We start from the raw sequence: 25859 nt of genomic DNA on the forward strand, positions 1-25859 counted from the left end.
TTGAAAAGTAATCCTGTTTTCTGGGCCAGCATGAGTAAGATCCAATTTGACAACATACTGGAAACTGGTAATATCCCGACTTCCTGGCAAACTTCCATATTGATCCCAGTCTTCAAGAGAGGAAACAGACTGGAATCAGGAAACTATAGATTGCTGTCTATGTTAGACTGCACAGGGAAGATATTTGCATCGTTGCTTCTAGACAAATTGGAGATGTGGGCAGACAGAACTGGAATATTCAATCAATTCCAGAGTGGATTCAGGAAAGGCTATACCACCACCATGAACCTGATGATTATTGATCTACTGAGGTCCGGAACCAAGACCAGTGGGAAACCTCCTCTATTTGCCGTGTTTATAGACTTCGCAGCAGCTTTTGACACAGTCGCCCGTGACAAACTCTGGTCAAAATGAAAACTATTGGGATGTCCTGATGAACTTCTCTATTACTTAAGAGCCTTACATCGACACACTACGGCTAAACTCAAGCTGGACTCCCAAGGCCAAATGACCACTCCAGTTTTACAGAATCGCAGAGTAAAACAAGGCTGTGTCACAGCTCCTTTTCTATATAATGTATTTGCATACGACCTTCCCATAGAGGTGTCTACAGTGCACAATTGCCCTCCACGGATCGGATCTGAGCACTGCCCAGTGCTCGCTTATGCAGATGATCTGATCATCATGGACCACACATTTAGCGGCCTTTCAAGATCGGCCACTGCGCTCTGGGATTATGCCCATAAAAACGATCTGGTTATTAACAGTGATAAAACCCAACAAATGGTATTTTCAGCAAAACAATTTGCCAGACCAAAGTTAGTTATGCAGGGGATAGAGATAAAATACACCCCCATATACAAATACCTTGGGGTGGAGGTTGATGTTACAGGAGAATATCCTACCTGCATACAAAAGCGAATCACCAGAGCTGCACAATTAACAGCATTGATACACTGCCTTGCAATTAAAAATTGTGGTTACACTATGTGGGGCGTGCACCAGTTGTATCTGCAGATATTGGTTCCTATGGTTACCTATGGACTGGAGGCACTTTTAAACATCAATTTAAGCTGGCTCCAAGTCATAGAGGGCAGATTTTGGAGGCGGATATTGGGCCTCCCTCAATGTATTCCAATGGAGATCCTAAGACTGGAATTGGGGCTAATTTCCATGAAGGCCACTGTACTTAAAAGAAGAGCTGAGATCTACTCGAAGATGACTAACCAACCATTGAACTCCCTGCTAAGTTCATTACATCAAGAAATTTCAAGGGAGGCTACTCTCTACCATCTAAAAGCTCATATGGAAAATCTATACAAGGAGAACGGCTGGATTCCTGCACTGAGGAGCACACTCGACGCATCAAAGAAGGTTCTTCCCAAACTAATAGATCTATGGGACTGGCTCGAGAACTTCGATCATCTGAGTAAACTTACAAAGTATCAATTTGTAAAGTATAGACTATATACCTACTTGAAACGACAGCTGTACTTTAATTTGAGCCCCTCTAGTAAACTTAGACATTTCCTTCTGTTGCTGCGTCTTGACTGTTTACCGGTATTAGCAAATAAGTGGATAGACAACCATCTACTGTCACACGAAAGACATTGCTGAATGTGCAAGAACATTTCCACCAATGAAACAGCTATACACCTTCTGACAGCCTGCCCGTCTATGCTTAAAACTTATGAACTATGCTATGGGAAAGTGGTCTATAATTTGGATCACATAGAGGCACCATGGTTTTGGTATTGCAGCTTAAATTCAACCTCTAGAAAAACTCACATAGCTATGTACAGTATATGGCTGAGCATTGAGAAATCTCTGGGCATCACCATCCAGCCCAAACAATAACTCAATCCCATCATAGCTTATTGGGCCAGCAGGTTACGTCCCCTATCACATGACTTGTGGAGATCATTATCTTCTCGGGGGCCATTGGTGTATGATATGTGATCCTGTGAAACTAATTGAAGATATTTACAACTCCACTGACTGAGGGAAGGGAAGGCTTTGACCTCTGAAAATGAAATGAAATGAAGTACACTTTTGCATGACACATTGTATAAAACCTTTAACGGTACTTAATGCTCTATGCTCTATGTTCTCCGCTACAGTAGCATCACATTGTTTTTGTCACTGTTATGTAGAATGATTTTTATCCTTCTTTACCCACGGAAATCTCATGATTAGAACAACTAATTTTTAAATTTCTTTTTCTCTATTAATTTTACTTTTAAGTGAGGTTTTAGTCTTCCCATTTTTGCCTGGTTTTTTCTGTCCGGTTTTATTTTTATTTCTACTCATAAATGTGTAAAGTTATATTTAAACTGTTTTCACATTATTAAATAAACTCATATGCAGTGTACTGACCTGCATTGGTTGTGGCTCCTGCGTGGTAGATTATACCTATTGTTGTGAAGGTTTTCTTACCAAGTGATACTTGACCATATGTGAATCCAGTCAGTTTACAGTGGTTTTTGGTACCATCTGCATTGTAACGTAAAAACATTACTATTACATATTTACTATGTGTCTGTATTTGTAAGGTGGAGCGATTATCTGAACCGCAGGTAGTACATAATCTGCCATGGTTTGCATTTTGTTCAAGTTGCTGAAATGAAATGGATTCAAAGTTAGGTATGGCTACATACACAAAGCATTCATTAGTAACTTCTTCCTGTGTAACATGGTTGCAGAGAGTGCATGCATGTTTCCACATGTATGAAATCTGAAAGAGTTAATTTATAGGTATGTTTTTGTTTTCCAGTACTTGTAGTAAGTACATTGGAAATTCTTGTGGATCTTCTTGTGAGCTTATAGTGAATTTGACCATTCCAACACAGTAGTCCAATTCTTGTCTTATTCCATGAACACTGTAAGTTTTGTCAGGATTGTTGGTTGCATTTCTATGAAGGACTAACATTTGCAAACACAATTGGTCTGTACTGTGTACGTAAATGTTATCAACAATTGGTGGCAATTGGAATAGAATATTTACTGCTACATTTGTGTAGCAATTTACAGCAGTTATATTTGAAAATTTGAATGGACCTGATAGTTCTTTGTGGAAGTCATTTGTTTGGAGTGTGTGTTGCTTCTTTGAAGAAGCAGTTGAGTTATTTTGACCACTAGATTCTTTTTTGATTGTGATACTTGATGAAGTATTAGTTTCATTTTGTTTTCTTTGGAGGAATTTTAGTGGTATCCTGTATCGTTTCAGTTTGAAGTAGTTTTCTTTTAAAACGTTTTGCTTGTTGTTGAACAGGATAGGTTTTCAGATTGGGGGTGTGGAGTGAACGCAGATTCTAGAATGCAAGGAATATCAGCATTTACTTTACCTGCATCAAAGTTGATTAGAAATAGCCCATCAAGTATACGTATGCATGATAATGCTACGTAGCTCATGCCTTCTTTAAAGACTGTGCTACCAATATCTATTAATGCTTTATCTAGGGTAAGACCTTGTGATTTGTGAATGGTCACTGCGCATGCTAGAGTTAGTGAAAATTGTTCTCTGTGTACATACATGTCTTTGAAAAGAATGAAGCAGGCTATTGAGAGTCCTATCCTTTTAACTTCTGATAGTTTGTCAAAGAGAATATTGACAAATTGAATGTTGTTGTCACGTGGGTATGTTTGAAAACAGACAACTTTAACCAAGTGCTCCATTAACTAGTCCTTGTTCCACGTCAAGGTTACGTTTAAGCATTACTCTACAGTCGAAAGATAATTTTAATATTTTCTCCAAACCAACTGTGTTGGAGATAGAGTTTTCTATGGTATTTAGTCTTGTTGTGGATTGTTGACACATGGGTTTTGTCATACCATGTACATCCATTTTATCTGTGGAACAAATTTCAATTATTGGTTGCATTTCTTTTTTCAACATTGTTTCATTGAATTTGGAACAGCTTGCAAAAGTTGACATCAAGGACATACAAATGACATTTTTGTGTGCAAATTGTTGCATGACATCAGTAGCACCGAGTTATGGTGATAGCGTATATGGATGTGCCAGGTTTTTAATATTGATTGTGCTTCTTGAGATAGTACACCAACTCTAATACTTTTTAAAATGTAGTCGTATGTGAGGCCTGCAGACTGGGGCATTTTTTCAGTTAATTCTCTGTATTGGAAATGTTGCCAAAGGTTGACATTTCCCATGCTGCCAAAGGTTTTACGGCACAGTTTGTGCCCTAAGGTTTTAAAAATAGGTTCAGCTTTCACTGGTGTCAATAGAAGAAGATCTCCGAATAGAATAATGTGTTTTCCTCCAAAGAGCTGGCCTTAGTCTGTTTTGAGGATCTCTTGTAATCTGAGGTGAATCAAAACCTACATTAGGTTGGAGACCATGCTCACTTCATCTATTAGCAGCATTTTCATTTATTTGGAAAGTTTGTAATAGTCTAATTTGTTTTGGTGTTCTACTGGGACGAGTAGTAATCAGTGTAAAGTTACACTGCCTATGTTGTAGGCAGCTAAACCTGTAGGGGCAGTTAAAACAGCTGCCAGTATGTTGTTTGTCAATTGTTGAAGGAACTTGCTGATGATTTTCATTAAGAATGTTTTGCCTGAACCAGCTTCACCACTCACGTATAGCAGTGTAGGTTTGTAGTCTTGGCAGGTACAGTTTTTATTTTCATGTTCCACACCATATTCAATTCTTTTTGTTATTTCTTGGAAAATGCTATGCTGTTCATTGTTCAGTTGTGATTTCAGTACAACAAAGTCTTATGTAGCTTGTTCATACTGACACATGCTGTTTTCTACTTATGTCATGGCTAATTCTGCCTCATTTGCTATTAGTGGCTGTCCAAGTGGTTCTTGGCTTCCTGTTACAGAGGGTTGACTACTGTCGGGTGTGTCCACTTGTAGTGGGCTTGGAGTTCTTCTTTGTGTTGCTATTCATTGTGCAACATTGTTTGGTACTGTGTAAAGTTTACATCTGTTATAGTGCTTTCATTTGCTTTGAAAGCGTCTTCATAGGAGTCATATGTATTCAGTAACTCTTCTTCTTTTCTCCATGGTTTTAAAAAGTTGTAGCAGGGACAAGTAATACAGTTCTTTATGTTTAGGAGCTTTTAATGAAAATTTGATATGATTAATTAAGCTGCGTTTGGTAAGTTTAACTAAGCTGCCTTCACAATTTACCACTGTGTATCTACCTTTCTTTTTATCTGGCTTAACATTATTTTTTTTAATGTGAAGTTTTGGGCTACGTGATAGAGACACATTGTTTCCAAAGTGGTACTCCTGTTTGGGTAGTATGTGTCTAGTAAATTGTTTTTCAAAATGTCTTAGATGTTGGGTTCATTTTTGGCTCTTTGTTTCTATGTCCTCATATGATTTGAGAACTCTTTTTCTAGATTTAGCAGGACCATGAATTAGCCATACTATATTGTCAGATGTTCCATACAAGGCCGTACCGGTTCAATGTTCTGCAGCTTCATAGCAGAAACATTCTCTACGAGAGAGCATTTTTATGCCTAAGCTGTACAATTTCTGTTATAGTGTTTTGTCAGATGATATGTCATCCCAGATGTCCTAAAGCTCTGTTTTCTGTGCTTTGGTTATGTAGGCTGTGACATATCGTGCAACTGCAGTGGAATTGTCTACAATGTACTGCACATATATGTTTGCATTCCCTAGGAGAGCAATGATTGCATTGTAATCATTGATGTATTTTGATTCTTCTGTTCTTTTTATGTAATATGTGTTCTTAGCTGATTTATCTTTGACACTATGTCTGACTGAAGACATGAAGTTGTTTAGTGGACCTGTTGGTGAAACTGGTCTAGGGAAACCAAAGCGGCATTTGGTGTAGTATTTCCCTTTTATTTAAAATATTTGTGACAACAATATTTCCCACATTTATGTCCTTGAAATTTTAACATTTGTGCATGAAGGTCACTATGTGTTTGTGAAGGGATTTCACAAGTGACATATTTTTGGATGAACTGCAAAACAGTGGCATCACTGTCCTGACCAAATTTAGGAGCATCTTTATTCCATAATAGCATGTGGATGTGGGGTGCTCCTTTGGCTTAGTATGCTTTTCTCCATAAGAAGTGTTCAACTTCTCTGAGGGGAGGAACAGTCTTATTACAAATAAAGTGTAGCATAGCAATGCAGCGATGATGGAAACATCTTGATACATTTACAGGATATAGAGAGCAGAGTTCTCCTCGTGGTTTTATATCTATGTTTGCTTTGTTTTTGTATGCTATTCATAGGAAATCATGTAAATCCTCCATGCATAATCTGCACAAGATTTCTTATCATACAGCGTAAATCTTCATGACATCAGAACCAGTATTCTTTTGTACCACACATGTTTGCTAGAAGATTTGTAATATTTGACTGTAAACCCTCATCTTTTTCTTGCACTTTTTGTAATACTTGCGTAGCTGACATATTTTGAAAATGGGTACCTGATTTTAATGTGTGTGCAACTCTGTAGCATAGAGTTGCTAATTCACTTTCAAAGAGAAGGTGGAATATGTATTCCAAGTTTTGTCTGAATCTCGGGTCATTAGAATACATTTGTAGATAGCGATTTTCTGATGCTGTTATCTGTGTGGGTCTATCATCGTACCTTTCTCCTATTCCAGTAGGAAAGAGTAGCAGAAAGGCCTGCACTTCTATACTTTTTTCCCATATGCTCATTGGAGATCCTTTGGCTTGTCGCATTTGGTATGTTTCAAGTGCATCCTCTATAGAGTGTTTAGAGTGTAAAGGATGAATTGTATAATGGTCTACAATATTGGATTCTGTAGTAGGATTTAGAAGTTCAAATTGACAGGTTTCTGGTGACTCATGAATTATTTCAATGGTTTCTCTCAGGTTTTCTTCAATATTAATTTTGTTGTAGTATTCATTGTTGTTTTTTAGATATTGCAGGGCTTGTCTAACTTTATGTAAGTCCACGAGTTGTTGCCAAATATTTTTTGTCTTTTGTAGGTACGCCATTTACTAAGACAATTAAAGATTGATCTATTGGCCGTTGAACTCCTAGAGTGTGTACATTTTCTGTGAGATCTAATGGTAAATAAACTACTTTGCCACAAATGCCTTTGACTAATTCAGAGGGAGTTAATTTAGCTGTTTTTGGTTGGAGGTGTATTATTGCTTGAATTGGGTGCACTGTTTGAATTATGATGCTCTCATATAAATGTAGTTGTTGCAGGGGTTTTAGTAGTGGAAATAATTCCAAGTTATTTGTGTTAGCATGTGAAGGCGTTTGGTTGTTGTCAAGTTTTGCAGTGCAGTAATTGCAAAGGATTAAGGGGTCAGTAATGTTGTATTTCTTTTTTGCTATAAGGTAGATAGCTAATTGTAACCATTTCAAATCTTCATTGTCTTCTATTTTGTACATTATGTCTATAGTTTTTTGGTACTTTTATAAGAAGTCCTGCGGACAGACACACACATTGTTTGGTACTTCAACGGAAGTACTTTTAAACTTTAGTATTTCTTTTTTGTATGTGTTTAATAGAAGGTTGCTATTTATACAGTAGTTGCTAGTTTGTTGTACATCTATTTCATTTTGTAAGTGGCTTTCAATTCCAAACTATTTTCTCTGGATATGGTCTATTTCTTTGAGTAGTTTTATGGTTGTACCATGTAGAAGATTGTGTTTTAAGTTGGCTAGTGCTAAAGCAGGACTTTTAGCATAGTAGAGTTTTTGGACTAGATTTCTTATAGTTGAATGATGTGTTGATATCATTTTGATATGATGGAAGGTGTTTTTGCAAATAGGTCCTGAAATGCAGGCTAATGAATGCCGTTGTAGTCCTGTGTATATGCGCACTGGACAGGCATCCATATTTTGCAGTAGTTTCATTTTGAATTTGTCTTTGCTTTTTACATACTGATTGAGGAAATGGCGTAAAGATTTGAAAGCTTTTTTGACAATGTTACACATTGATGTGCACAACCATTTGTAGACTGGACGTTTTGGTTCAGTAGATTGGGAAGGTGATACTGAGTTTTCTGGGGATATTTTTGTGAGCAGAGTTTCTTGTTCTATAATGGTGTTAAGTTTTTCATACCCTGGTCCATTGCTGTGTATGGCAATTGGGTTTGTTTGCTTTTGTTTATATGCTTCTTCATTAAAATATGGTTCTGTGGTTGTGGTGTGACTCCATTCCCCTCCACAGATGTTTAAGAAGCTATTTTTGGTGATATTCCATTTATTGAGAAGTCTTTTTTGTAGTTTAGTAGTTAGTTTTTGTTAGTGGTTTCATCCTGTTTAAAACTAAAATAAATAACTTCCTTTTGAGAAGGAGTGCACTGTCTACGAGAGCTTCTAGGATTAATTTTCTACGGTAGGTTTTAAGGATTGTGCATGATTTCTCTCCTGTTTTTAAAAAGTTTCAGAAGGACTCTGTGGCAGAACTTTTTTTGCAAAACTTTTTTTGGTATGCTCACTTGCCACTACATCAGGATTTATAGGTCCAGTGTGAGCAGTAGTGGTAGTTGAAGTCTTGTTAATCACTTTCTGTTTGGTTTTACATTTTGATATAGGAGGGAAAGTGCCTGTACTGGAAGCTTGTTTTGTTTCACTTAATGACTGTATTAGCTGTTTTGTTTGAACTTTTTGTACAAAATCTGCTAGTGATGGATAATTATTTTGGACACTTTTATTTTGATTTGCTCTACTTCTGTGTTGCTTTCTACCGAGTCACTTTTTGGTAGGCATTCTTTGGGGTCTGTTGGAGAAAAAAAAAGTGTGGGTTGGGCTGTTGTGCAGTGTATGCGTGCTTTGTGCATGAGTGTCTGAATGTGGAGGTGTGTGTTTGTGCAATGGGCAGGTACATCAAGTTGGGAAGGCTATTCTTGTATTTGTGTTACTATAGTGGGCTTCAGATGACAATATAAAGTATGTAGCTGGCAAGGGGAAGTACTAATACTACATCTAATGATAAAGGGTTAATATATTTGTTACAACACTAAAATGCTAGTGTGTTTGAGTAACAGTTAAACAATTATGTTAGTTTTGTATTTGCTTTTTTTGTATGGAACGAGTAGGTTTCTTCTAAGTCCTTGTTCGTACTTCAGACGCTGCTGCTTTTCAGGAGAGTGGTGTTCACTGAAAGTGTAAAAGAAAGAAGTTAGTGCATATGTGTGTTTATAGAACGTTTGTTAATGTAGACATCGGTTTGCACTTTTCTTTGCCTATGTGCATCCTGTATATTTTATTTAGAATCTGTTAGTTAAATTCGTTTTTCGAATGATTATAATAGTAAACGTATAGAGCACACTTGTTTTTTTAATCTTATGTTAATGGATGTTAAGAGATAGAAGAAATAATCATAAGCATTTTGTGCTATTTTTACAGGGTAAATGGCAGAGATTGTACATAAATGGATTTGATATGGAGGCAGTGGTGTTGTTTGATCTGGGAGCCTTTCTAATGATATTGTCTGTGTGTGTGCTTTGTAGGCAACCTCCCCGTCTTTAGATGTGCAAAAGAATAAATGAGACATTCCCCAGACAGGGAATACGACTAAGAGGACAGGTTGTGTGAGTTCAAAAACAGTTTATATATTTGGCATCCAAAGAACTCTGCTGCCTGAGAGTGCTCTAACAATAATCACAGTTGCATCATATTATAAAGGTGCATTTTGAAATACCTGACGTAATTAGTGGTGGGTGTCAAAGCGGTACATGATTGGTCAACAAGTATAGGCACATATGGCGATGAAGATACAGTTCCATCAGGATTGGTTGCTCTTTCACCAGGAGGATGGACTTCATGTGGCTCATTGCCAGTGTCCTGGAGGGGTGAAGGTCAGGTTGCTGTGAGGTGGGTGATCACTAACTAAGCTAACATAATACATCTCTATGTAGTATGCGCTAAATAATTACTTTGCAATGTGTTTGAACAAATCACTATAAACCTATAAATGTCTTATAGGTATTTACATCGTTAATAACAGAGGATTATATTAAACATCAGGTTAAAGGGCTATGTTGTCCATCATGATAATATTGATTGAAGATTGGGTCTGGATTTGTAAAGACTCAAAGGCACGTTGGCATTTGTTAGCATAAGGAGGCGATATATTGTGACAGGGGCCTATTGTTAGTCAGGGTCTACTCGGCCGGTCTCATGGTGGGGTCACATATTTGGTACATCAAGTGAATACCTTGCAGGGACACAGGTTTACACTAGTAGTAATTTTCCAATGGCGAAGGTGAGGGGGCATGGACAGATTTGTGGAGATGGATGCTTGGTTCAGGCCGGTTCACACACAGGGCAGTGATCTAAGAGGAAGAGTGAGTTGTTACATTAGTTCTTTGTTGCAATTTACCTTCGGCTTCAGCATGAGAATGGAGCCGCAGAGTTTTCCAGACACAGTGAGAGAAAAGGTGGGGGCCATGTGTTCTGCGTACATGGCGCTGCAGAGGGGAGAGAAGCCTTTTCGTATTATCCCTGTGAGGCCTAGTTACCAAGATGGAATCAAGGAGGCACAAAGATGGATGCCTTGTGTCCTGCACGATGGTCCCATCTACACAGATGCCAGCCAATGCTGACATTGCATAAGGGCAACAGGGGCACCCCCCACCATTGGAGGCACATGGTCCAAGTTTGTACTAAGGAGAGGAGGGGCGGGGGCCTACTGGCCCCTCACTCCCACACAGCTTGAATGAAGATGTACGTACTCCTCCTGGCTGCGTGTAATTTCATAACACACTGGACAGTATTTTTCATAATTATACTGTTATTTTTCACATCTTTTAATATGAAACAATATTTTTTTAGATAGGTGTATGTGTAAACAAAACATTGGAGAGCTGAAAGCTTTGCAAGTGACACTTCATCATAGCAGATGGGAGAAATGACAGTAAGTTAATTTTACAGTTTATACAGGGTCAGTGGCATTTACTCTGTTCATATTTTTATTTATTTTGTTTTACATTTTTAAAGCGCTTCACAGCACACGGCCATCAAGGCGCTGATACAGCAATTGTTTGTTTTTTAGTTGCGTAATTATTTTGTCTTAGTTGCATATTTATAACGTGCTTAAACACCCAGAGGTTTCTAAGCACGGACCCGGGGATCGAATCTGTGCTGCTTTGTGTGGTCTTGCTTTCAAGGTGCACACGTTGCTACTGAGCTATGCTCCCGGGATGTATTATATTTCTAGAAGAGGTGTACATGTACTGTGTAGAAATTATTCATACCTGTAGTCTGTGTTCATGCATGTGGATGTGTTTGAATCTTCAAGTGGAAATCTTGGGAAGTTGAATAGTATTTGTTGCTGTAGGTCCTTTGCAGTGACAGCCGAATTGTACTGAGAGCGATCAGTAGTACATCTAAAGTGCTGATCTGTGATGACATAGTGAGATGTAAAGTTCTTGGATGTGATTGGTGGATGAAATTGTGACTGCTTAACAATAGCCAATGAGGAAACGGTGCAGAGAGTGCAGTGGAAAGGGTAGAAGGGCTGCCCTCATTGTTACTTATTTGCTCCACGGACAGTGCGTCTGTTCGCAGACAATACATGTTAGCTACGGGGTTTTCGAGCATGAAGTGGGAGTGTATTTTGAGGATTAGCCAATCAGGTATTGAGGTTCTGCTTCGTATTGAGAGAGGCTGTGTGTAGTGAAGATGGCGGAGGTGCAGAAAGCCAGGGTGTTGGTGGTTGGAGATATGTTTGTGAAAGGTTTAGAGCAGTATGCAAAATCTAGGAATATGGTTAACCATTTTGACACAAAAGGAGTGGATGTGGTGTGGAGCACTGTGCCTGATTTGAATTTGCAGGCAACTCCAGTTGTTTGTCGGGATGTGGCTAGGTTTCATAGTCCACATGTAGTTGTTCTACACTGTGGTGCTGTGCATTTGGGTTATGTTAGTGGCCCTACTTTGTTGCAAGATCTGCAAAATTTGGTTCAGGCAATCATGAAAGTCCTTCCAAATGCCAAGGTTATTTTTTCTGGGTTGACACCTAGGCCAATATGGGACAATGGTTCTGTTTTTTGTCCTCAGCAAAATGTTACTAGGTGCTTAGTCAACCGAGGCATTTTTGGTTTTATGACTAGATCGGGCATGTTGTTTTGCAACAATTACAAAATTGACTCTGGTAATGTTGATAACTTTAAGGAAGATGGCATTTCTTTATCTTTTATGTGAAATGTGAAGATTTTTGGAGGAAAATAAGAAGAAAAACAATAGAAAAGGTGTTTTTGAAGCATCTGCAAAAAAAACCCAAAAAAGGCTCTTTTCAGAGCCAACCTCAAAGGGGAAATGGGGCACACTATTTAATATTTCATCCCGCACGCTCTGATTTTTCAATTTTGTCCGCGGACAGTGTGGTTGTCCGAGGACAGCGCGTATTACATACAGGGATTTTGGGGTTGAGTGGCATGCAAATGAAACTGAGCAGAGCAAGTGATTGGTCAAAAAGGTTTACTGAGTGTGTTGTGTAAGGAGAGAGTTTGTCAGTAGGTATATTTCCTGATAGAAGAGCAGATAGCTATGGCTGTGTGTTTCAGAAAGCAGTTTATTTGGATTTTGGGAGATTCGTGGATACATTGGTTGGAGGTGCATGCAGATCGCTGTGGGGTGGCTACACATCTTGGATTCTCTCATGTGGAAGTTCACTGGCATGGAGTGCCTGGAATGAAGTGGATGTATTTGGTGCCTCTCTGTGCTTCTTTGGTGATACAGCATCATCCAGACATTATTATTATTATTCATTGTGGAGGGAACAGTTTAGGACATGTGTCTGGAATCTCGTTGCAATTTGCAATGAAAGCTGGACATGGGAAAGTCATGGACATGTATTCAAACGCCAGAGTAATTTTTTCTGTATTGCGCAGAGACAAATGTGGCTGTGTTCTTTTTCATTTGGTCCACAAATGGAGAAACCAAGGCGCAATGTTAACCAGGCTGTTTGTGCGTTTTTGAGAGATGTTGGTATGTCCTCTATTCAGAATGAAAACATTATGGGGCCAATTCATAGAATTCGGCGCACAAGTGGCGCACGCGGCTGGCGCACAGTGTGCGCGTGCGGTAGTCTGCCCCAGCCGCGTGCGCCGAAACACATTCAGGCGCACAGCGTATTCATGGATTCCAACATCCACAACCAGCCGTGGCGCAGAGTGGCACAGCGACCCTGCAGCAGCGTCAGTTACGCCCCCAAGAACGCCCCTCGCGCTGGGAAAAGCCATCAAAATCCCCAATCCAGCGCAAAGGGCAGCAGCAAACGCAGAGCGGGGAGCGTGTATTTCAGGGGTGTGCGGGTGTCCCCACACGCGATAGGCCTGGGTACGTGTATTACAGGGGTGCGCGAGAAAATCTACACGCGATTGGCCTGGGTACGTGGATTTCTGGGGTGTGCGAGAAATTCTACACGCGATTGGCTTGGGTACGTGTATTACAGGGGTGCGCGAGAAAATCTACACGCGATTGGCCTGGGTACGTGGATTTCAGGGGTGCGCGAGAAAATCTACACGCGATTGGCCTGGGTATGTGTATTACAGGGGTGCGCGAGAAAATCTACACGCGATTGGCCTGGGTACGTGGATTTCAGGGGTGCGCGAGAAATTCTACACGTGATTGGCCTGGGTACGTGTATTACAGGGGTGCGCGAGAAAATCTACACGCGATTGGGCTGGGTACGTGGATTTCAGGGTGCGCGAGAAATTCTACACGCGATTGGCCTGGGTACGTGGATTTCAGGGGTGCACGAGAAAATCTACACGCGATTGGGCTGGGTACGTGGATTTCAGGGGTGCGCGAGAAATTCTACACGCGATTGGCCTGGGTACGTGGATTTCAGGGGTGCGCGAGAAAATCTACACGCGATTGGGCTGGGTACGTGGATTTCAGGGGTGCGCGAGAAATTCTACACGCGATTGGCCTGGGTACGTGGATTTCAGGGGTGCGCGAGAAAATCTACACGCGATTGGGCTGGGTACGTGGATTTCAGGGGTGCGCGAGAAATTCTACACGCGATTGGCCTGGGTACGTGGATTTCAGGGGTGCGCGAGAAAATCTACACGCGATTGGCCTGGGTACGTGTATTACAGTGGTACGCGAGAAATCCTACACGCGATTGGGCCTGTGCGAGTGGGGCAGTGTATTACGTGGGTGTGCGGGAAGTTGAAGAGGTGAATTGCCAGTGTGGGTCCTCCCAGGTCTCCCCTCTACCCCCTCCACGACCTCTGCAGGCAGCCCACACCACAGGGGACTACCCTGCACCCCTGGTCATGTCCCGCAGGCAGCCCATCCACCATGGGCATGCCCCCCAGCCAAGCCACATGTCCCCTTGCACCCCCACCCCCAGCACCGTGGGGCACCTGCCAGCAGGCCCCCAACCATGTCCCACTCATGTCCCCTTGCACCCCCCACCCCCCAGTCACCAGGGGCAGCCTCCACCAGGCCCCCACCCATGTCTCCCACCACCCCCACCCCTCCAGTCACCAGGGGCAGCCTCCACCAGGCCCCCACCCATGTCTCCCACCACCCCCACCCCTCCAGTCACCAGGGGCAGCCTCCACAAGGCCCCCACCCATGTCTCCCACCACACCCACCTCCCAGTCACCAGGGGCAGCCTCCACAAGGCCCCCACCCATGTCTCACACCACCCCCACCCCTCCAGTCACCAGGGGCAGCCTCCACCAGGCCCCCACCCATGTCTCCCACCACTCCCACCCCTCCAGTCACCAGGGAAAGCCTCCACCAGGCCCCCACCCATGTCTCCCACCACCCCCACCCCTCCAGTCACCAGGGGCAGCCTCCACAAGGCCCCCACCCATGTCTCCCACCACCCCCACCACCCAGTCACCAGGGGCAGCCTCCACAAGGCCCCCACCCATGTCTCACACCACCCCCACCCCTCCAGTCACCAGGGGCAGCCTCCACCAGGCCCCCACCCATGTCTCCCACCACCCCCACCCCTCCAGTCACCAGGGGCAGCCTCCACCAGGCCCCCACCCATGTCTCCAACCACCCCCACCCCTCCAGTCACCAGGGGCAGCCTCCACAAGGCCCCCACCCATGTCTCCCACCACCCCCACCACCCAGTCAACAGGGGCAGCCTCCACAAGGCCCCCACCCATGTCTCCCACCACCCCCACCACCCAGTCACCAGGGGCAGCCTCCACAAGGCCCCCACCCATGTCTCACACCACCCCCACCCCTCCAGTCACCAGGGGCAGCCTCCACCAGGCCCCCACCCATGTCTCCCACCACCCTCACCCCTCCAGTCACCAGGGGCAGCCTCCACCAGGCCCCCAACCATGTCTCCCACCACCCCCACCCCCCAGCAGGCCCCCACTCATGTCCCCTTGCACCCCCACCCCCCAGCAGGCCCCCACTCATGTCCCCTTGCACCCCCATCCCCCAGCAATGTGGGGCACCTGCCAGCAGGCCCCCAACCATGTCCCCTTGCACCCCCACCCCCCAGCAGGCCCCCACTCATGTCCCCCTGCACCCCCACCCCCCAGCACTGTGGGGCACCTGCCAGCAGGCCCCCAACCATGTCCACTTGCACCCCCACTCCCCAGCAGGCCCCCACTCATGTCCCCTTGCAGCCCCACCCCCCAGCACTGTGGGGCACCTGCCAGCAGGCCCCCAACCATGTCTCCCACCACCCCCACCCCTCCAGTCACCAGGGGCAGCCTCCACAAGGCCCCCACCCATGTCTCCCACCACCCCCACCCCCCAGTCACCAGGGGCAGCCTCCACAAGGCCCCCACCCATGTCTCACACCACCCCCACCCCTCCAGTCACCAGGGGCAGCCTCCACAAGGCCCCCACCCATGTCTCCCACCACCCCCACCACCCAGTCACCAGGGGCAGCCTCCACCAGGCCCCCAACCATGTCTCCCACCACCCCCACCCCCCAGCAGGCCCCCACTCATGTCCCCTTGCACCCCCACCCAAAGTCACCAGGGGCAGCCTCCACCAGGCCCCCACCCATGTCTCCCACCACCCCCACCCCTCCAGTCACCAGGGGCAGCCTCCACCAGGCCCCCAACCATGTCTCCCACCACCCCCACCCCCCAGCAGGCCCTCACTCATGTCCCCTTGCACCCCCACCCCCAGTCACCAGGGGCAGCCTCCACAAGGCCCCCACCCATGTCTCCCACCACCCCCACCCCTCCAGTCACCAGGGGCAGCCTCCACAAGGCCCCCACCCATGTCTCCCACCACCCCCACCCCTCCAGTCACCAGGGGCAGCCTCCACAAGGCCCCCACCCATGTCTCCCACCACCCCCACCACCCAGTCACCAGGGGCAGCCTCCACCAGGCCCCCAACCATGTCTCCCACCACCCCCACCCCTCCAGTCACCAGGGGCAGCCTCCACCAGGCCCCCAACCATGTCTCCCACCACCCCCACCCCCCAGCAGGCCCCCACTCATGTCCCCTTGCACCCCCACCCCCAGTCACCAGGGGCAGCCTCCACCAGGCCCCCACCCATGTCTCCCACCACCCCCACCCCTCCAGTCACCAGGAGCAGCCTCCACAAGGCCCCCACCCATGTCTCCCACCACCCCCACCCCCCAGTCACCAGGCGCAGCCTCCACAAGGCCCCCACCCATGTCTCACACCACCCCACCCCCCAGTCACCAGGGGCAGCCTCCACAAGACCCCCACCCATGTCCCCTTGCACCCCCACCCCCCAGGAGGCCCCCACTCATGTTCCCTTGCACCCCCACCCCCCAGCACTGTGGGGCACCTGCCAGCAGGCCCCCAACCATGTCCCACTCATGTCCCCTTGCACCCCCACCCCTCCAGTCACCAGGGGCAGCCTCCACAAGGCCCCCACCCATGTCTCCCACCGCCCCCACCCCCCAGTCACCAGGGGCAGCCTCCACAAGGCCCCCACCCATGTCTCACACCACCCCCACCCCCCAGTCACCAGGGGCAGCCTCCACAAGGCCCCCACCCATGTCTCCCACCACCCCCACCACCCAGTCACCAGGGGCAGCCTCCACCAGGTCCCCACCCATGTCTCCCACCACCCCCACCCCTCCAGTCACCAGGGGCAGCCTCCACCAGGCCCCCACCCATGTCTCCCACCACCCCCACCCCTCCAGTCACCATGGGCAGCCTCCACCAGGCCCCCACCCATGTCTCCCACCACCCCCACCCCTCCAGTCACCAGAGGCAGCCTCCACCAGGCCCCCACCCATGTCTCCCACCACCCCCACCCCTCCAGTCACCAGGGGCAGCCTCCACCAGGCCCCCAACCATGTCTCCCACTACCCCCACCCCCCAGCAGGCCCCCACTCATGTCCCCTTGTACCCCCACCCCCCTGCAGGCCCCCACTCATGTCCCCCTGCCCCCAGGTCCTGACGAAACGCAATCATGGCAGTAATGGGCAGCATACCCAGCACAAACACCCAGCCAAGGATTGCATCCACCCACATAGTAGATGCAATTACATGATACAACCCCAATGGCAAGTATGTAAATGAACACATGTCCGTCACACACACATACACAATGGGTGCAAGTGAATGTCAAAACCCATATCATGACATGCATGAAACCAATGAGAAAATACCACAAATGTAAGTAATAAATATATGTATTAAAGATGAAAATGAAGTAAAGAAATAAAACACACAACAATGGGGATGACAAAACAAATGGTCCATGTCTGAGAACTAATAGAAAAATCAAAAAACAAAGGAATCCAAAAACTAATGTAGTCCAAAGCAAAATAATGGGGGGAAAAAATAAGGAAAAACCATTGCCTCATGTTGAACACAAATATAAATCCAACAAATGTTTTCCAAACATCAAACTATGTACAAGAATATCCCAGGGTCCATAAGCCCAACACCATAAATGAAACCTACTACTACTAACTAATAAAAAATATATATACAGAAAAGTGGCCATTGTCCGAGCGGTCCAAAAAAAACTTAAAAAATAAAGGAAACCTAACACTAACTAACTAAAGAACTATATAAAATGGCAGCGGGCCAGTCCTGCGGCTCACTCTGTGATGTTGCCGGCCAGGGCATCATCGAACTCCATGTCGATGTCCCGGAGGCGGGACTCTGTCCTGGGCCCAAGGTCTCGCAGGGACAACCCCGTGTCCACCTCAAACTCCCTGTGAGCTTCCTCGAGGCACTCAGCCCGCCTCAACGCCCGACGCATGGAGAACTCCGCCCTGACCATGGTGAGCCGCTCCTCTTCCGCCCGCTGCCGCTACGCACCTATCCGCTGGACCAACTGCTCCCACACGGAAGACACTGCCGTCCCAGGGTTCTCCTGCCCTCCGGCCGATGCGTGCCCCTCTGATCTTGATGGCCCCGAGCCATGATGCCTCCCACGTCGAGCCTGCTGCTGCCTCCGACGCCACTGCCTCTGCCAGCACGACGGCATCCAGGCTGATGGAATCCACCGATGCCGTCGTGCACGTGCCCTGCCAGATGATGCCGGCACATCCTCCATCTGCAGGGGGACAGTTGCTGCTGTGTCCACCCCTGCTGGACCTTCGACTCCCGACTGTGGCAGGGATGGGGTCCCCACCGAGCTGGCTGCGTTGGTCGGGGCAGGTCCACAGGGGGCCCTGGTGGCATCTGGGCCGGAAGACGGCATGGAGCACGACTGGCGCATAGCCTCCACAGAGGAGGAGAGGGTCGCCAGAAGGCCACACACATGTAGGAAACCCCCGACCATGGCGGCTCCCAAATGGTTCACGTACGCACAGTGCTCTTCGTGATGATGTGCATGCTCCTCCCGGGAAGCATGCACCTCATCACGAATGCCAGCCGTGCGCAACGCGACACCAATCAGGACCCTCTCCACATGGCCAGGGGTCCCCTCGTCCGCAGGTAGAGGAGTGTCAGATGACATGGACATCTCCCCTACCTGCGGACGGGCCTGGGATGGGGCATCCCTGCTGGTGCATGGTGGTGCAGTCACAGTGTCAGGGACAGTGACATGCACAGGCACCTCCACAGCGACCTGTGCTGCCTCCTGCCCCTGGCCCTGGACTGCACCACTTGCACCAGCGGGGATGCCCCCACCAGGCCCCATGTGTGGCTCAGTAGCGGCCTCCTCCCCCTCTGTGGAAACCACCAACCTGGATGTCTCCACGCCGTCTTACGCCGGTGCAAGCCCCTGTGGGGGCTCACCCACCCCTTCCGCTGCAGCCGTGGCGGCATCCCCGCCGCTCTGCTCCACAGCGCCTTCTCCGCCCTCTTCTTCACTTGCCACTGTGTAGAGGGAGACATAGAACACAAGCATCAGGGTACTGTACAATGGTCCCCTAGACAGGAAGCAACAGCAGATGAGTGGCACTGTCATACATCACTTCCATCATGTCCCTCCACAACACATGGGTCAGTGCAGGCAAAACACATACAGTAACAGGCATGGCGCATGCCATGGACATTGGCATACATGACCAAGGGACTCATGATTCATGCAATGTTGGTTTTAAACTCACATGCATCATGGGTCTTGCCATCACATGCACACACCTCACCGTAGTTCCATCCATCTGGCCTCGTACACCACAGACGCAGTGGATACAAGGATGACTAGGCTGCATCAGTGAATCTGAACATTGTCACAGACATGTGTCATGCATCCATGGCAGTTACAAGTCACAGACACGCAGGTCAGACACACACACATGGACACCATACGTGTACATGGGACCAGCACCCATCCCTCACCCCCACCCATGTCCAGGAACAGAGACTGCCATGCTTCCATGTGTCCATTCCGCACAGAGCCCCCCATGTTGCAATAGAACACATGCACCAACCATGTGGTTCACACATCACTGTACTCACATGCCTGACCATGATGTCCCTGCACACACACATACGTACATGGCCTATGTCACACATACAGGCAGGTATCAGACAACCAGCACACTGCAACATGCCGTCTCACACAGTAATGCTTGGCCACTTACCGGCCAACTCCAGATGGGTCTGCCTCCGAAAAATCTGGGCGTGGAGCGCTGGGTCTACGCGTTCCAGGACCCTCATCTGGATGTCACTCAGGCGTGCCCAGCCCCCCTCCGCGAGGCGCCGGGCCTTATTGAGGGTCCTGGACCTCAAGTCCTCCCAGCGCTTCTTGATGTGCTTGATGTCGCGGGTTGCCACCCGCTCCGCGTTGATGGCAACCACTACATCGTCCCAGATCCTCTCCCGTCCTTCCTTGTTGGCGCGTGGTCTTCCGAAGAGGGCATCATAATGCCCCAGGACATGCTCCACCAGGACACCAACTTCCTTCTCACTGAAGCTGGTGGCCCTCTGCCTCTCTGGCTGGGGGTCGCCACTGGTCTCAGATGGTGCTTGCCCCGACATGGCGACCCCCGAGGCAGGTGTGGGTGGGCAACTGGGTCCTGGGGCTGGGCTGTGGAGCGATGGTATCCCAGTCGGGAGTCTACTGTTCCAGCAGGGGTGGACACAGCAACTGGACCCCTGCAGATGGCTGATGTGCAGGCACCAAATGGCAGGGCACGGTGGCAGCAGGCAGGCAGGCAGGCAGGCAGGCAGGCAGCAGCAGATGGCACGTGGGAGGCTGCTCGGGGCACTGGGGGGCTGTTATTCGGCCTTCTGGGCAGGAGCGTGGTCTTCCGTGTGTATTCGTGTGGCCAGCTTGATATGGAGTGATTTGGCACGTGAAAAATCTGCACGTCAGCGTGTAATTCGAGGAAAGGCCCTTAGCGCGTAAGCGCGTCTGCACGCATACGCATTTTCATTGGACCAAAGGCCCTCAGCGCGTGAGCGTGTCTGTGACGTGTCGTGCGAGGGTGTATCCCTCATTGCACGTGATGACAGAACACACGTGGATTTCAACCAATCGCGTGTGAAAGTTCACGGCACCCCGGAACACACGTACCCAGGCCAATCGCGTGTAGATTTTCTCGCGCACCCCTGTAATACACGTACCCAGGCCAATCGCGTGTAGCATTTCTCGCGCACCCCTGAAATCCACGTACCCAGGCCAATCGCGTGTAGCATTTCTCGCGCACCCCTGTAATATACGTACCCAGGCCAATCGCGTGTAGCATTTCTCGCGCACCCCTGTAATACACGTACCCAGGCCAATCGCGTGTAGATTTTCTCGCGCACCCCTGTAATACACGTACCCAGGCCAATCGCGTGTGGAACTACCCGCGCACCCGGAAACACACGTACCCAGGCCAATCGCGTGTACGCTCGCTCCCCTCCGATCACACGCGATGACACCCGAATACGGGAAACACGTGCACGGCAAAAGATGTGCACAGGCGTCAACGAGTCCGCCCACACACGGAGGCGTCCCGCGGACAGCATAAAAGTGCGCGCAAACAACAAACGCGTATATACAGCGACGATGAATGCCCCATTTGTTGCTGCACTGATCGTGGGACACCGCAGGAGGAGGAGAATAGCCAGGGCATGCATTTTTGCACCACGGACAAGCCTTATTGGGATGCCTGACGACCAGGTCTACGGCAGGTATAGGTTTCCACCCCATATCATCCTAGACCTGGTCAGGGAGTGGGAAGATGACCTCACATCCCCCACCCTTTGCTCCCAAGCATTGAGCCCCTTGGAGAAGCTGCTCAATGTCTTGCATTTTTTGGCCACTGGGTCGTTTCAGCAGACCACTGCCATAGTGGGGGGGTCTCACAGGCCACGCAGTCACGCTGCCTACACCAGGTACTGGCAATCATGACAGCGCGCCCCTCAGTCCGCAGGCACATATACATGCCCAGAACACCCGCAGAAAGGCAGGCCGTTGTCCTGGATTTTTTCAGGGTGGCACACTTCCCCAAAGTGCTCGGTGCCATAGATTGCACCCATGTGGCCCTACGTCCACCTAGGGCCACTGAGCACATCTACCGAAACCGCAAGCACTGGCATTCCATCAATGTACAGGTGGTATGCGATGCAAAGGGAATCATCACCTCTGTCTATGCAAACTACCCTGGCTCCACCCATGACAGTTTCATATACAGAATGTCTGCCCTGAGCCGGGCCCTGGAAGCTGGGCAGCATGGCGACACATGGCTCCTAGGTCAGTACAAATGCCCTTGCACATGCATGCAAGTCACACACAGACAAATATCCCAACCCTAATAATCTCAATTATTATCACCTCCCCAGGGGACAGTGCCTACACTCTGAGCAACCACATGATGACGCCAATCCGGAACCCCACCACACCACCCCAGGTAAGATACAACGCCGCCCATATTGCAACCAGGGGCATAGTGGAGCGCACATTCGGAGTGCTCAAGTCATGTTTCCGCTCCCTTGACCGCTCTGGTGGGCAACTACTCTATGCACCACCAGTAGTGTGCAGGATCATTGTGGCAGCATGTGTCCTGCACAATGTTGCAACACGGCAGGGCGTCCCGGTGGACATGGTGGTGCCCCCACATCCCCAACCACAGGCACAGGCGCTGCCCATGGGAGGGGACAGGGCATGTGGCGAGGAAGCCCGGACCCAGCTTGTGGCCACATTTTTCACCTAAACTCCCACCCCTGCGGAGTGCACACAGGCCTGGCACATACCAGGTGACAATCGATGATGACAAAGTGACAGTCAACTGTCACAACCCTACCACCCTGAGATAGTTGCCATGGAAGTGTCACATCGTCTGCATCCCTAGCTACTTAAACACAAGCTATCCTGTGCAACCAAAATGCACACATATGACATTTGACATGACATGGGCCATACACAAGTATTCCAAGGCGCAATGAGGCGGGGGGGGGAACAAGGGGACACAGAGAACGGTACTACTAGGCCAGGTGTCATTGAGATTGTGCAAATGCAGGGGTAGGGGGAAGGGAAAAGTGCAAGAGGAAGGGTGGGGGGGAGTCCAGTACAGGGGAAGTAGGCCAAAAGAATAATACATAGGTCGCCTGGTGGCAACTGCAAAGGTAAGTGCAGACAAGTGCTGGGAAGGGAGGGCTGTAGGGATAGAGAGACAGTACTTCAGTGCAGGGGTTGCCAGGGTGGCAGTGCAAGTGGACAGTGGCTGGGCCAGGGACCGAGGTTGGTGAGAGTGTCCCAGTAGCAGCTCCTGTGCAGTTCCAGTGAAGAATTCTGCAAGGGAGAGGCAGAGAGTAAGCAGAAGCAAAGAGGAAGGTCTTGAGGTGCTTCCAGAACTGGAGATGGTTCCCCTCAAGTACAAGTCAGGCAGGAAGTCTGTTCCAGGGGGAGGGCCCTGCTGCGGAGAGAAACCTACCCCTAGCTAGTTGCTCTGAGAAGCGGATGACCTGGACATGCAAGGTGTGCATCACACACACCTGCAAAACAGGCCATGGCCATCACTGTCATGTCAGTCAAACCCTCCCAAACATCAACATGACATGGCAAGCAATACCCATACACTGACGCAGTAACAATAAGGTACACATTGCCGTGTCCTAAATGTACAGTGGCATCGGACAATGATGCCTGACCCGGAATCAGATGAAATGACAGACCAACAAAATGTCCCACCCAAAATAAGTCGTTTCCAAATGCATTGCAACAGTCGTAGACGTAACATCACAATGAATGCCTGTCTATATGCACATTATGCATTGCAAAATCAACACTGCAGCTCATGTGTGCAGTGTCCCACTCCTGCATCACACTGCTCAGCGCACAGCACAGTGAACAGCCATTGCGTGTGATGCACACCCTGAGCATCACATCTAAGTGACAGACTACATCAAACATCTAATTTGGCATGTAGTGGAACCATAATCGGTCACAGAACATGTGCTGCCGGGACACATTGGGCACCAGAAGGCAAACAGTGTACACGTGGATATGCAAGGGTGGGAGTACATGGAGTGCATCCGAGTGCAAGTGTGTGGTTCTGCAGGGACATGCACTCCACATATGCATGTGCACTCAAGTGACCATCAGTGTTCCCTACACATCACATGTGAACATCCACCATGTGTACACCCCAGCATGTCAAACCACAACTATCCCCTCGCACCTGAAAGGAAAACACAACACATGAACAGGCATTGATCAGCAGAACACAACATGTACATAGGACAACAACATTACAATGTCAGAGTCCCATCACACTGCAGGGCAATGCAACTATCAACAACAACCCCCCCCTCCCGCGCAAATGACCATGACCCACTGAACAACTGCACCTGGGTCATGGAGCCTCCAACCCTCATTTCCACCTGGCCACAGGATCACCTTTACCCTTCGTGTCCATCTCCCACCTTGTGTGTAAAAAGATGCCTGAACCCTCAGAATCCACACTCATTTCCAAAATCACAAAATCCAAGGCATGAAAACGAACCCAAACACCCTCCAGTAGATGACTTGACGTAGCAGTACCTCACAAACGCCAAGTACTACCACAATGATGCAACAACCAAGGTAGCACAGCAGAACAATGTCACGACAGGATGTGAGACATGTGTGGTACATGACATAGGATGATGCACCATGAATGGATGTGTACCGTCACAGGTCCCCTGTACAGGCGCGGGAGTCTCATGAAACAACCACCCACACCATGTCCCGGGTGCCTGCAAGGTCAAACTCACACAGGCCCCTGAGATCATGGTGGGGAATGAGGTTCAGGGATATGCAGTTGGGACAGGTGTAGACACACTGGATGACTGGAATGAGTGGCAGGTGAGGGGAGGAGGAATGACACATGAAACTAGGGAATGCACAAAAATGTACAACCTGCATGAACACATACACAATCCAAACAAACTTGGACATCATTGTCATGGCCTTCTGTAGTCCAGGCTCAGGAGTGGTACGAACCAACCACCCCCTCTAGGGTTTTGGCGCCTGCAAGTTCGGGGCTTACACAGGCATCCGCAATCCCAGTGGGGAAAGAGGGTCAGGGAACGTTGCTTGGATAGGCACGGGAAGAAGGAACACCGGGTAGAGGGTACAGGTTTCATAATTGCATAGGATCACGGGTGATTAGGGAAAAAAACATACCAAATAGGACCACACATACATCCATGCATCAGTACACTCCCCAGCAAGCCTATGTAGGGCAGTTTGTAAGGAAAACAACAAGACACTTAGCTCTGGTTTTGAGTGCTGGCCTCCTGCCTGCGCACTCTCAGGGCCGGTTATAGGAGCACTCCAATGCTGCAAAGAGAGACACAGTCAACAACCTGTATGTGCCAATTACACGAAAACACAACACAAAACATGCCCCATAGCAACAAACTACTCTACAAACAGACAATCAGTGCTCGAAGCTTCGTACCCATATATAACATCACCCCTGTGATGGGTCATACACAGTCAATGCAGTAAGTCAGGCGCTGGTGGGTGCGTGGCAAATGGAACACCAATGTGTCACAATTCACACAACATGCAATGTTCCCTGGGTAAGCAGACAGACCCATATGGCAAGCCATGACTACAGAGCAAGTTGCGTACCACCATGACCAAAACAAAGTTGGCAGTGCATTTATCATGAAGTACGTGGAATAGACATGCACTGCACCCAAGTATGTCCCTTGCTGTATGTCCCTGTGAGCTGCCCCTTTCCATGTATCGGAAGGCTACATGGTTGATACAAGTGCCTCAATGAACCTTGGTGTACCGCAGGGTATGTGCCACTGCCCCTGCATGTGTCCCAGACAACCCTACTATCAACAGCCATCAGTCCACAAACACATCTAAGCTGCATTGTGTGCTTCAACACCAATATTCGTCTAAGCTCACCCTCAGTGCTGTGACTAAGCCTGCATGTGCAACTCGCCTGGTGCAAGCTTTGCTGTGTCGTGGCCTCCCTGTGATGCTCACCTTGCCTGCAGTTCCTTGGAACATGTCAGCAGTTCTAGGATGTGGGTCTGCAATCACTGTGGCTCTGCTCGTGCACACATGTGCATGTGGGCACCAACAAACGGGTCAGGAATTCC

The sequence above is a fragment of the Ambystoma mexicanum genome, chromosome 1q (assembly GCF_040938575.1).
Source record: "Ambystoma mexicanum isolate Mex_15411 chromosome 1q, UKY_AmexF1_1, whole genome shotgun sequence".
Taxonomy (NCBI): domain Eukaryota; kingdom Metazoa; phylum Chordata; class Amphibia; order Caudata; family Ambystomatidae; genus Ambystoma; species Ambystoma mexicanum.